General features: G+C 50.6%; 1 non-coding gene across 1 annotated transcript; it reads right to left on the reverse strand.

Annotated features, from left to right (window-relative positions):
* Window positions 1-2,393: 2,393 nt before the first annotated feature.
* Window positions 2,394-2,499, reverse strand: LOC140856789 (small nucleolar RNA R71). The gene has a single exon (XR_012140391.1). It is a non-coding gene; the product is annotated as a small nucleolar RNA R71 (small nucleolar RNA).
* Window positions 2,500-11,495: the final 8,996 nt, after the last annotated feature.

An 11,495-nucleotide genomic window follows, 5' to 3' on the forward strand; every position in this document is an offset into this window, starting at 1 on the left:
AAGAGTCCGATTCACAGATCAAAAAGACTCAAGTTTGAAGAAAATTGGACTTAAAACTAAATTTAAATAAAAGAAGAATGCATACAGTATTCTAGAAAATGAAGATACTATGCAAGGAACCCAAAAAGGATATAGATGTCATTTTAAAGAAACAAAAATTTTTTTTTATAATTTTTTAATCAAAAAGGAAGCGGGCGTGCGGAAGGAGCGCGCGGGCGGACGCGCGGCAGCAGGCGCGGCATCAGGTGCGGCAAGGCGGGCGCGTGGGTTCGCGGGGAGTTTGGCAAGGCACACACAGTGGCGAACAGAGGGATCTTAAAATTAAAGGAAAATTTTAATACTTGAAAATACTTCAAGAGGAAGAATTTATATTTTTTTTATCTGCTTGTGATCTTTTCATCTCATTCATTCATCTTTTAGTCCTTAGTATTTTCTTTAGTCCCACATTGGAAAACCATGTAAAACTCCTCCCTCCTAACACCTATAAAAAGACTTTTGTACTCCCATTGGAAGGGGAGCCCAGAAATTCTTCTAGAACCTTGCATAGAGAAAGAGAAAGGGATTACTCCATGAGCAGCTAGGCTAGCAGTCTCGAAAGTGGAGAAAAAATTTTGTAATGACATAGAGTGGGTTTATTGTTTTAAACTTTCTTGTATTTCTTTATATGTAATAAAGATTATACTTTTTATTTAAATCGTCATGAGTTCTTTATTTGCTCTCTTTCATATGTTTTTATTTATGCTTTCCTGTTAGATTAATGTTAGGAACAACTTTTACTTTCCAGAGACGCGCCGTGATCTACGGGTACGGAGCGTGTCGAGGAAAGAAGAGTTATTTACCTAGTATTTTTCGAAGACGCACCGTGATCTACGGGTACGGAGTGTGTCGAGGAAAGATAGATATTTTTTCTAAGATTAATCGCATCTATTTAAAAATAAAAAAAGAGATACAACTCTACTAGTGCAAAATTAATTCAAAACTCCCGAGCTCTTTATTTTCTAATTACATCAATTTTAAGATAATTTATTCTCTAAATCAAAACAACGTTTCTTTCTTTTATTTTGCAATCTCAACTTAGCCCAAGGTCCCTAAGGATACGATCTCGACTCATCCTACCTACGTAGTGAGTAGAGTTATTTTTGGTGCTATCAACGACTACGCATCAAATTTTGGCACCGTTGTCGGAGATCTTGGCATGGTTGAATTAAAAAAAAAGTCATTGATATTTCATAACACTTAACTAAAATAGCGTAACCTCAAATATAAAAATTTCTAACTTGATTGAACACCTTATTTCTTTGCATTGTATCTCCATAATTAACTTTAAGGGCGCAACCCATTAACTAAGATAAGATGGGGATTTGATCACCCTTCCTTAGCCAACAAATCACTCCCTTGCATTTACATAACCTAGACCTTAATCTAAAATTAATTAGATGTTGATCCCTAAGGATTTCGAGCTCATTAGGACAAGTGATCCTGAGAGTTGAACCAGGTTAGACTTGGTCAGCTAGCTGGTGTCTAGGCAAGTGGTTTGCGAGACAACTGGGCCCGAAGGAAGGTGATTTTTTAATTGGTTCCGTTCGCTGATCTGACCAATTTAATTGGTGTCTAAGAAAAGCAACGGGGGGACTCCCAACGATCTTACACTTATCTGGCCAGTTGGTTGGTCAAGCTCCGACTTGGAGGGCTTGAAGGCTAACTACAGTTAGGAGCTGTCTAGAACTAGGATAACTTTAGAATAGAGAGTCCACTGTATGCTAACTTGATTGTTTAAAATCTAACCACAACTAATTCTTCTATTAGTTTTAGGACTTCTTAGGATCTCTTCTTTAGAACTCTTTTCTCTTTTCTCTTCTCCTCTTTAAAAAAAAATCCTTAACAGACTAGGATAGTCCTATATAGACTTTTTAGTTGCATGTTAGGTCGACGATCACTAAAACCCGACTTGCAACCATTAGACGAAGAATTAGAAAAGACTCTTAGGACTATCCGAGTTAGAAACATGGCTGCACCTGGTGAGGCTAATCCTCCATGCTCATTGAGAGAATATTTCACTCCATCCTCGTATACCTACTCTCCATGCATTCAAGCACCTCCAGTAGAAGCTACCCAATATGAGATTAAGTCTAGCATTATTCAAATGTTGCCATCATTCTATGGACTTAGTAACGAGGACCCATACAAACACTTGGATGAATTTTTTGAAATTTGTTCTACAGTAAAAATCCAAAACGTCTCCGATGATGCTCTTAGGTTGAAACTGTTTCCTTTCTCATTTAAGGACAAAGCCAAGCATTGGTTAAACTCCTTAGACTCTATAACCATTTCAACTTGAGAACATCTTCAGAGAGAATTTCTCAAAAAATATTTTTCAATGGAAAAAATAAATCAAATTAGAAAAGCTATCACTAGTTTTTTCCAATTGGAGGGTGAACTTTTTCATGAGACATGGAAAATGTTAAGGGACCTCATTCGTAAATGTCCACACCATGCTGTCCCTAAATGGCAACTTTGTCAGTATTTTTATGATGGTCTATCAGAGAAACACTGACAAATGGTTGATGCATCATGTGGTGGGACATTCATGCTTAAGAGTGAGGATGAAGCCTGGCAGCTCTTTGAAACACTTAGTGAGAATTTCCTACATCATATGTCTGCCACCTCTAGAGAATAACCCATGCTTCAACAAAAAAGAAGTAAAATTTATCAGATTGGAAATGTCATGGATATCCATAGTAAGATAGATGAACTATCCTAAAAATTAGACCGTCTTCTAAATACTAGACAATCCCCAATTCCACCTAACCAATCCAAGAAGTTTGTGCATTGTGTGCAAGTTCAAACCATTTTGTTAGTGAATGCCCAGCTGCATCTCAATTTTCTGAGTTTGTGCACGAGCAGGTTCAGCAAGCTCAAGTCCAACAAGCTCGCAGACCAGAAAACGATCCATATTCGAGCACTTATAACCCCGGCTAGATAAACCATCCAAATTTTTCTTGGAGACCACAACCAGTGGTTGGCCCTGCCGCACCTCGACCTCAATATCAGGATTCAACATATAGGCATGGACCATACCATCAATTTCAAAATGCTCCTCAACCGTCTACTACTGGTCACAGCTCAGCTTTTGAGGAAAAAGTTCTGAAAGCACTAGAACGATTAGAAGTCAACACTCAGACCCTTAACTCCCACACACAATCCATTACTAAGCTAGAGACTCAAATAGATCAACTAGCAACTGCATTCAGTAGGAGGGAAGGAGAAAAATTATCTAGCCAACCCGAGAGCAACCCAAGAGGGCAATTTATAATTGAGAGCTCTAATACCTCAGAAGCTTTTTCTGAACATGCCAAATCAATCATGACTCTGAGAAGTGGGAAGGTCATTGAACACACTAGTAAAACCAATGAGACCGATTCTAAACCTCTAACCAAAGCCAAATCACCCAAGAACAAGGAGGATCTTAAAATAGAGAATGAACCAACTGCACCGGAATCATCTTATTTGCCTAAAATCTCATTTTTGGATGTCCTGAAAGCTCCTATTCCTGCAGATAAGAAGGGAGGAAGACTCGACGAGATGTTGAAATTATTTAAGCAAGTCCAAATTAATCTTCTCCTTCTAGACGCAATCAAACAGGTCCCTGCTTATGCCAAATTTTTGAAGAATTTGTACACCCAAAAACGTAAATCTAGATCACAAATCTCAAAAAAAGTATGTCTCACTGAACAGACTAGTTCTGTCTTCCAGCATGCCACTCCTCTAAAGCTTAAGGATCCAGGAGCCCCCATCATTTCCTGTGTTATAGAAGATTATCACATTAAAAAAGCTCTTCTGGACTTAGGGGCAAGTGTGAATCTTTTATCTAGTTCGGTGTATGAACTTTTTGGATTCGAAGAACTGAAACTCACATCAGTCACACTGCAGTTAGCCGACAGATCAATTAAGGAACTGTTGGGTATAAAATACCCAAAGCCGAAATCCTCAGCAGAACAGCTTCGCCCGGACTCCTACGGGAGCCGGGCTCCGCCATCGACAGCATGGCAGCTTCGCCCGGACTCTTACGGGAGCCGGGCTCCGCCATCGACAGCAGAACAGCTTCGTCCGGACTCCTACGGGAGTCGGGCTCCACCATCGACAGCATGACAGCTTCGCCCGGACTCCTACGGGAGTCAGGCTCCACCATCGACAGCAGAACAGCTTCGCCCGGACTCCTACGGGAGCCGGACTCCGCCATCGACAGCATGGCAGCTTCGCCCGGACTCCTACGGGAGCCGGGCTCCACCATCGACAGCAGAACAGCTTCGCCCGGACTCCTACGGGAGCCGGGCTCCGCCATCGACAGCATGACAGCTTCGCCCGGACTCCTACGGGAGCCGGGCTCCGCCATCGACAGCAGCACAGCTTCGCCCGGACTCCTACGGGAGCCGGGCTCCGCCATCGACAGCAGAACAGCTTCGCCCGGACTCCTACAGGAGCCGGGCTCCGCCATCGACAGCATGACAGCTTCGCCCGGACTCCTACGGGAGCCGGGCTCCGCCATCGATAGCAGAACAGCTTCGCCCGGACTCCTACGGGAGCCGGGCTCCGCCATCGACAGCAGAACAGCTTCGCTCGGACTCCTACGGGAGCCGGGCTCTGCCATCGACAGCATGGCAGCTTCGCCCGGACTCCTATGGGAGCCGGGCTCCGCCATCGACAGCAGAACAGCTTCGCCCGGACTCCTACGGGAGCCGGGCTCCGCCATCGACAGCATGACAGCTTCGCCTGGACTCCTACGGGAGTCGGGCTCCGCCATCGACAGCAGAACAGCTTCGCCCGGACTCCTACGGGAGCCGGGCTCCGCCATCGACAGCAGAACAGCTTCGCCCGGACTCCTACGGGAGTCGGGCTCTGCCATCGACAGCATGACAGCTTCGCCCGGACTCCTACGGGAGCTGGGCTCCGCCATCGACAGCAGAACAGCTTCGCCCGGACTCCTACGGGAGCCGGGCTCCGCCATCGACAGCATGGCAGCTTTGCCCGGACTCCTACGGGAGCCGGGCTCCGCCATCGACAGCAGAACAGCTTCGCCCGGACTCCTACGGGAGCCGGGCTCTGCCATCGACAGCATGACAGCTTCGCCCGGACTCCTACGGGAGCCGGGCTCCGCCATCGACAGCAGAACAGCTTCGCCCGGACTCCTAAGGGAGCCGGGCTCCGCCATCGACAGTAGAACAGCTTCGCCCGGACTCCTATGGGAGCCGGACTCCACCATCGACAGCAGAACAGCTTCGCCCAGACTCCTACGGGAGCCGGGCTCCGCCATCGACAGCATGGCAGGTTCACCCGGACTCCTACGGGAGCCGAGCTCCGCCATCGACAGCAGAACAGCTTCGCCCGGACTCCTACGGGAGCCGGGCTCCGCCATCGACAGCATGACAGCTTCGTCCGGACTCCTACGGGAGCCGGGCTCCACCATCGACAGCAGCACAGCTTCGCCCGGACTCCTACGGGAGTCGGGCTCCACCATCGACAGCATGACAGCTTCGCCCGGACTCCTACGGGAGCCGGGCTCCGCCATCGACAGCATGACAGCTTCGCCTGGACTCCTACGGGAGCCGGGCTCCGCCATCGACAGCAGAACAGCTTCGCCCGGACTCCTACGGGATCCGGGCTTCGCCATCGACAGCAGAACAGCTTCGCCCGGACTCCTACGAGAGCCGGGCTCTGCCATCGACAGCATGACAGCTTCGCCCGGACTCCTACGGGAGCCGGGCTCCGCCATCGACAGCAGAACAGCTTCGCCCGGACTCCTACGGGAGCCGGGCTCCGCCATCGACAGCAGAGCAGCTTCGCCCGGACTCCTACGGGAGTCGGGCTCCGCCATCGACAGCATGACGACTTCGCCCGGACTCCTACGGGAGCCGAGCTCCGCCATCGACAGCAGGACGGCTCCGCCCGGACTCCTACGGGAGCCGGGTGCCGCCCTCAGTCTCCGACCTCAGTATCAGCTGCTGGAGCCAGACTCCACCCACGACCTCAACCGAAAGGAGGACCCCTCCCAGACTCCTACAAAGGCCAAACTCCGACCACTGCCGAGCCTCGATCAACAGATCCGCGCCCCTTGGCAGATCACAATAACAACCATGATCCTGTTCCACTTCCTGTAGCGGATTCCGTGCGGCTCCATCACCCCCTGCGGCAGACCCATTACTCTCTGACAGGCTGTGTCAACGGCCACGATGCTGCTCCATTCCCTGCGGCAGGTGCTGCACGATCCCACTACTCGCTGACAACTAGCGGCAACGGATGCCGCTCCACTACTTGCAACAGGCCCTACGTGGCGGGCTATGACGATAGCCATGGGTCTACCCCACTATCTTTCGCAATCAATTCCCCTGACCATGGGCGGCCCACTACCAGGTGGTTACAAACGTCGTCATCAATCCGTTGCCTCCTCCGCTTATAAAAGGGGGACCCAGATACGTTATTCTTTAAGCTCATTTCTCTTATCTCAAAACTCTGCTAAATTCTCCGTTCGAGCACTCCATTCTTGTTGAGGCAGAGAACTGACTTGAGCGTCGGAGGGTCTTGCCGGAGCAACCCCACCTCCGGTTTAGACTTCCCTTGTAGGTCCCGGTGGCGACCGCGGCTTCCCCAACTCCAGCTTCTCCGACGCAAGCGGATTTTTGCACCAACAGGATTGGCGCTAGAAGGAGGGCCCGACGTATCTTCGCAGCACCCTTGTTCTTAAAGGAGTGCTCAACGGACCCGCTTCCGGCCATCTTTTCCGGCATCCAATCCTCTTTTCCCCATCCGATGCCCTCTCGCGAGGTTTCTGCACAACTACCTCCGGTTATGGTCGCCGATAAGGGCTGGCCGGGTGACCAGTCTTCGCCGGATTCCGTCAACGTCATCTCGGGGGAATACCGGCAAGGGGCAATCAGCATGTCAGCTGCACCCCCCAAGCGGCAAAAAGTCGAAGAGCCCATAGCTTTCACTGAAGAAGACGCCCAGGGAGTCCAATTCCCTCATAACGACGCGGTCGTAGTTTCCTTGAACATAGCAAATTATGACGTCCGTCGCATTCTCGTCGATAACGAAAGTTCGGCCGACATCTTATTCTACAGTGCCTTTTCGAGAATGGCCACTCTTGGCGGTCATCTAAGGCCGATTTGCTCCCCCTTGTTAGGGTTTACTGGTGACGCCGTTCCGACGGAAGGAATGATAACTCTAACTGTGACCGCGGGTCAGCATCCAAAGCAGTCCAGAGCCCTGGTGAATTTTCTGGTGGTAAAGGCGCCATCTGCCTACAATGCAATTCTTGGCCGACCCGGCCTCAATGCCCTCAGAGCCGTTGTTTCAACCTACCATTTGAAATTGAAGTTCCCCACCGACAAGGGGATCGGAGAAGTCCGGGGAGACCAAGCGCTGGCCAGGCACTGCTACAATATTGCCCTGCAAAGAAGCGACCAAGCGGACCTCTGTCCAGTCGACGGGTTGGACACGCGCGATGACCTCACTGAAGAGAGGGGCGGTCCGATCGAGGACCTAATACCAATTCCTTTGAATGATGGGAATGCGGAGCATGTGGTGTTAATTGGCTCCCACCTGGAGGAGGAGGTGCGGACGCATCTCGTGGATTTCCTCCGAAGGAATGCGGACGTTTTCGCATGGGTCCCGACGGATATGCCGGGGATTGACACAGAAGTCATGGAACATCACCTGGCGGTCGACCCTAAACATCGGCCAACAAAAGAAAAAATCCGGAGTCATGCCCCAGAGAGGCAGAAGGCAATAGCCGAGGAAGTGGATAAACTTCTCAAGGCCGGATTCATCAAGGAGGTCAATTATCCTGAGTGGATCTCCAATGTTGTCTTGGTCAAGAAAGCAAACGGCAAGTGGAGGATGTGTATCGACTTCAAAAAGCTGAATAAGGCTTGCCCAAAGGACAGTTACCCCCTTCCCAGGATCGACCAACTGGTGGACGCTACCACGGGCCATGAGCTTCTTACTTTTATGGACGCATTCTCCGGCTATAACCAGATTAGAATGGCATCGAAAGATGAAGAAAAGACTGCTTTTATCACTAATCGCGGCCTTTACTGCTACAGGGTTATGCCGTTCGGCCTCAAGAACGCGGGCGCAACCTATCAACGACTGGTGAACAAAATCTTCAAGGAGCAGATCGGCCGAAACATGGAGGTTTATGTGGACGATATGCTCGTGAAAAGCAGGTCTTCCGGAAATCATGTCGCCGACCTCGAGGAAACCTTTGGCGCTCTTCGAAAGTATAGAATGAAGCTGAACCCGACCAAATGCGCCTTTGGGGTAACCTCAGGAAAGTTCCTGGGCTTCATGGTATCGGGGCGCGGGATCGAGGCCAATCCGGAGAAAATTTGCGCCATCCAAAATATGACTGCCCCAAGATCGATCAAGGAGGTTTAATGCCTCACGGGAAGAGTTGCGGCTCTTAATCGCTTTGTCGCGAGGTCGGCCGAACGATGTCTGCCCTTCTTTCAGACCCTCAAGCAGCCGAAGAACTTCTGTTGGACCTCTGAATGCCAACAGGCATTCGAAGAATTAAAAAGCTACCTTAGCTCGCCCCCACTGCTGGCGAAGCCCGAGCCCAAGGAGGAATTATTTTTGTACCTGACAGTCTCTCCCATAGCCCTTGCAGCTGTCCTTGTTAAAGAGGAAATGAAAGTCCAGCGACCGGTCTACTACATTAGTCGCGTGTTGAGGGACGCCGAGACCAGGTATACTAAATTAGAAAAACTGACCTACGCCTTGTTGATTGCAGCTCGAAGACTCCGGCCTTACTTTCAAGGGCACACGGTGACGTTACTCACCGACCAACCGATCAAGGCGGTTTTACACCGAGCTGACACCTCTGGGAGAATGACGAAATGGGCAATCGAGCTCACAGAATTTGACATCAACTACAAACCTAGACTGGCAATAAAAGCCCAAATATTGGCAGATTTCATAGTAGAATGCACCATCCCCGAGGAGGCCGAACCTGAGCAAAGCAAAATTGACGACCTGAAGACTCAACCGAACTCCCCCGACGAAGAAGCCAGTTCCTCCGATAGCTTTTGGACCCTCCATGTGGACGGATCTTCCAACATGGCAGGCGCGGGTGCAGGCCTGATCTTGACCAGCCCGGAGGGAGTCGTTGCGGAGTACGCTCTGCGGTTCGAGTTCCCCGCAACAAACAATGGAGCAGAATATGAAGCCCTGATCGCAGGAATGAGGATCGCCAAGGAGCTTGGAATAGGTCAACTCCGGGTGCACTGCGATTCCCAACTTGTGGTGGGGCAAGTCAGTGGGAGCTTTGAAGCGCGGGAGGACAGTATGGCCAAATATCTTGAGAAGGTGAAGGAGTTCACCCCTGCCTTTGGCAATTTCGACATCAGGCAAATTTCAAGGTCGGAGAACACCAGAGCCGATCTTCTCTCCAAACTGGCGACATCGGCTCCGGCCGAATTGCCAAAAGGCGTCCTCTTTGAAGTTTTAAAACATCCGAGTACGGAAGAACCGCGACTCGTAATGGAGATCGACCACGAGCCCAGCTGGGTCGACCCGCTAATAACCTATCTTAGAGATGGGATTCTCCCCCAGGATGCGAAAGAGGCCCGGAAGCTCCGAAATCAAGCCTCCCGGTACATCCTTTATGAGGGCAAATTGTACAAAAGATCGTACTCCTTGCCTCTCTTGAGATGCCTCCGACCCTCAGAAGCTGACTACGCTTTATGGGAAGTACACGAGGGAGCTTGCGGAAGCCATTTGGGTGCCAGGTCTCTATCCCACAAGCTACTCCGCCAAGGATATTACTGGCCAACAATGCATCGTGATTCAATCGAATATGTCAAAAAGTGTGATCGATGCCAGAGATACGCCAACGTCCAGAGACAACCTGCTACCGAGCTTACACCCTTGAGTGCCCCATGGCCTTTTGCGCAATGGGGGATGGATATTCTTGGCCCCTTTCCCATGGCATCTGGTCAAAGAAAATTCCTCCTTGTAGCAATCGACTACTTCACCAAATGGGTCGAGGCCGAGCCACTAGCCAAAATCACAGAAGTGAAAGTACAAGATTTCGTCTGAAAATCGATCGTGTGCAGGTTCGGTTTGCCTAGAACCCTCATCACTGATAATGGACGGCAATTCGCAGGAGCCAGATTTGCTGAATTCTGTGAAGATCTAAACATCTCCCACAACTTCACATCCGTGGCCCATCCTCAGGCGAATGGCGAAGCCGAGGTAACAAACAGAACCCTTTTGCAGGGGATTAAGACCAGGCTCGAAAAAGCAAAAGAAACTTGGGCGGACGAACTTTATCATGTGCTATGGGCTTATCGGACCACCCAGAGGTTGCCTACAGGAGAGACTCCCTTTGCTTTAGCCTTTGGTACGGAAGCCGTCATCCCGATCGAGCTTAAACTCCCGTCGGCACGAGTCGTGGCATTTGACGAACCCCAAAATGCGCAAAGTCTCAGAGCCAACCTCGACCTACTGGAAGAAAGGCGGGAGTTGCTCAGGTTTGAATGGCAGCCTACAGACAGAAAGTTGCCCGATATTACAACGCCCGAGTCAAGAACAAGGCATTCAAGGCAGGGGATCTAGTGCTCCGATGAGCTGCTGTCTCACAACCACAGGGCCAGGGGAAGCTTGCCCCAAACTGGGAGGGACCTTATGAGGTTAAAGAAATAGTCCGGCCTGGAACTTATTATCTTAAGGAGCTCGGAGGAGCCGACCTCCCGCGACCTTGGAGCTCAGAAAACTTACGGATGTACTACCAGTAATTTCGTCCTAATCAAAAAATGCGTGCCCATTTGTCTTGGGACAATTCGAGCGGACGGTATCAAAAATGAGAGGACAACCTTATAAAAGTCGAAGGCCGGTTCTTTTAGACCGGATGGGGGGAGAGGCCTTGCAACGCCCATATGTGCCCCCACAGCCCTGTTAGGGACAGGAGGAGAACCTCGCCCTAACTTGAGCAAAGTCGAAGGCCCGATTCTTTTAGACCGGATGGGGGGAGAGGCCTTGCAACGCCCATATGTGCCCCCACAGCCCTGTTAGGGACAGGAGGAGAACCTCGCCCTAACTTGAGCAAAGTCGAAGGCCCGATTCTTTTAGACCGGATGGGGGGAGAGGCCTTGCAACGCCCATATGTGCCCCCACAGCCCTGTTAGGGACAGGAGGAGAACCTCGCCCTAACTTGAGCAAAGTCAAAGGCCCGGTTCTTTTAGACCGGATGGGGGGAGAGGCCTTGCAACGCCCTAATGTGCCCCCATAGCCCTGTCAGGAACAGGAGGAGAACCTCGTCCTGACATGAGCAAAGTGGAAGTCCCGGACTCCTACGGGAGCCGGGTTCCTACGCCAAAGAAGACTTCACCCGGACTCCTACGGGAGCCGGGTTCCGCCGCCAAGAAGGTTTCGCCCGGACTCCCACGGGAGCCGGGTTCCGCCGCCAAGAAGACTTCACCCGGACTCCTACGGGAGCC

Source organism: Elaeis guineensis, chromosome 3 (genome assembly GCF_000442705.2).
Source record: "Elaeis guineensis isolate ETL-2024a chromosome 3, EG11, whole genome shotgun sequence".
Taxonomy (NCBI): Eukaryota; Viridiplantae; Streptophyta; class Magnoliopsida; order Arecales; family Arecaceae; genus Elaeis; species Elaeis guineensis.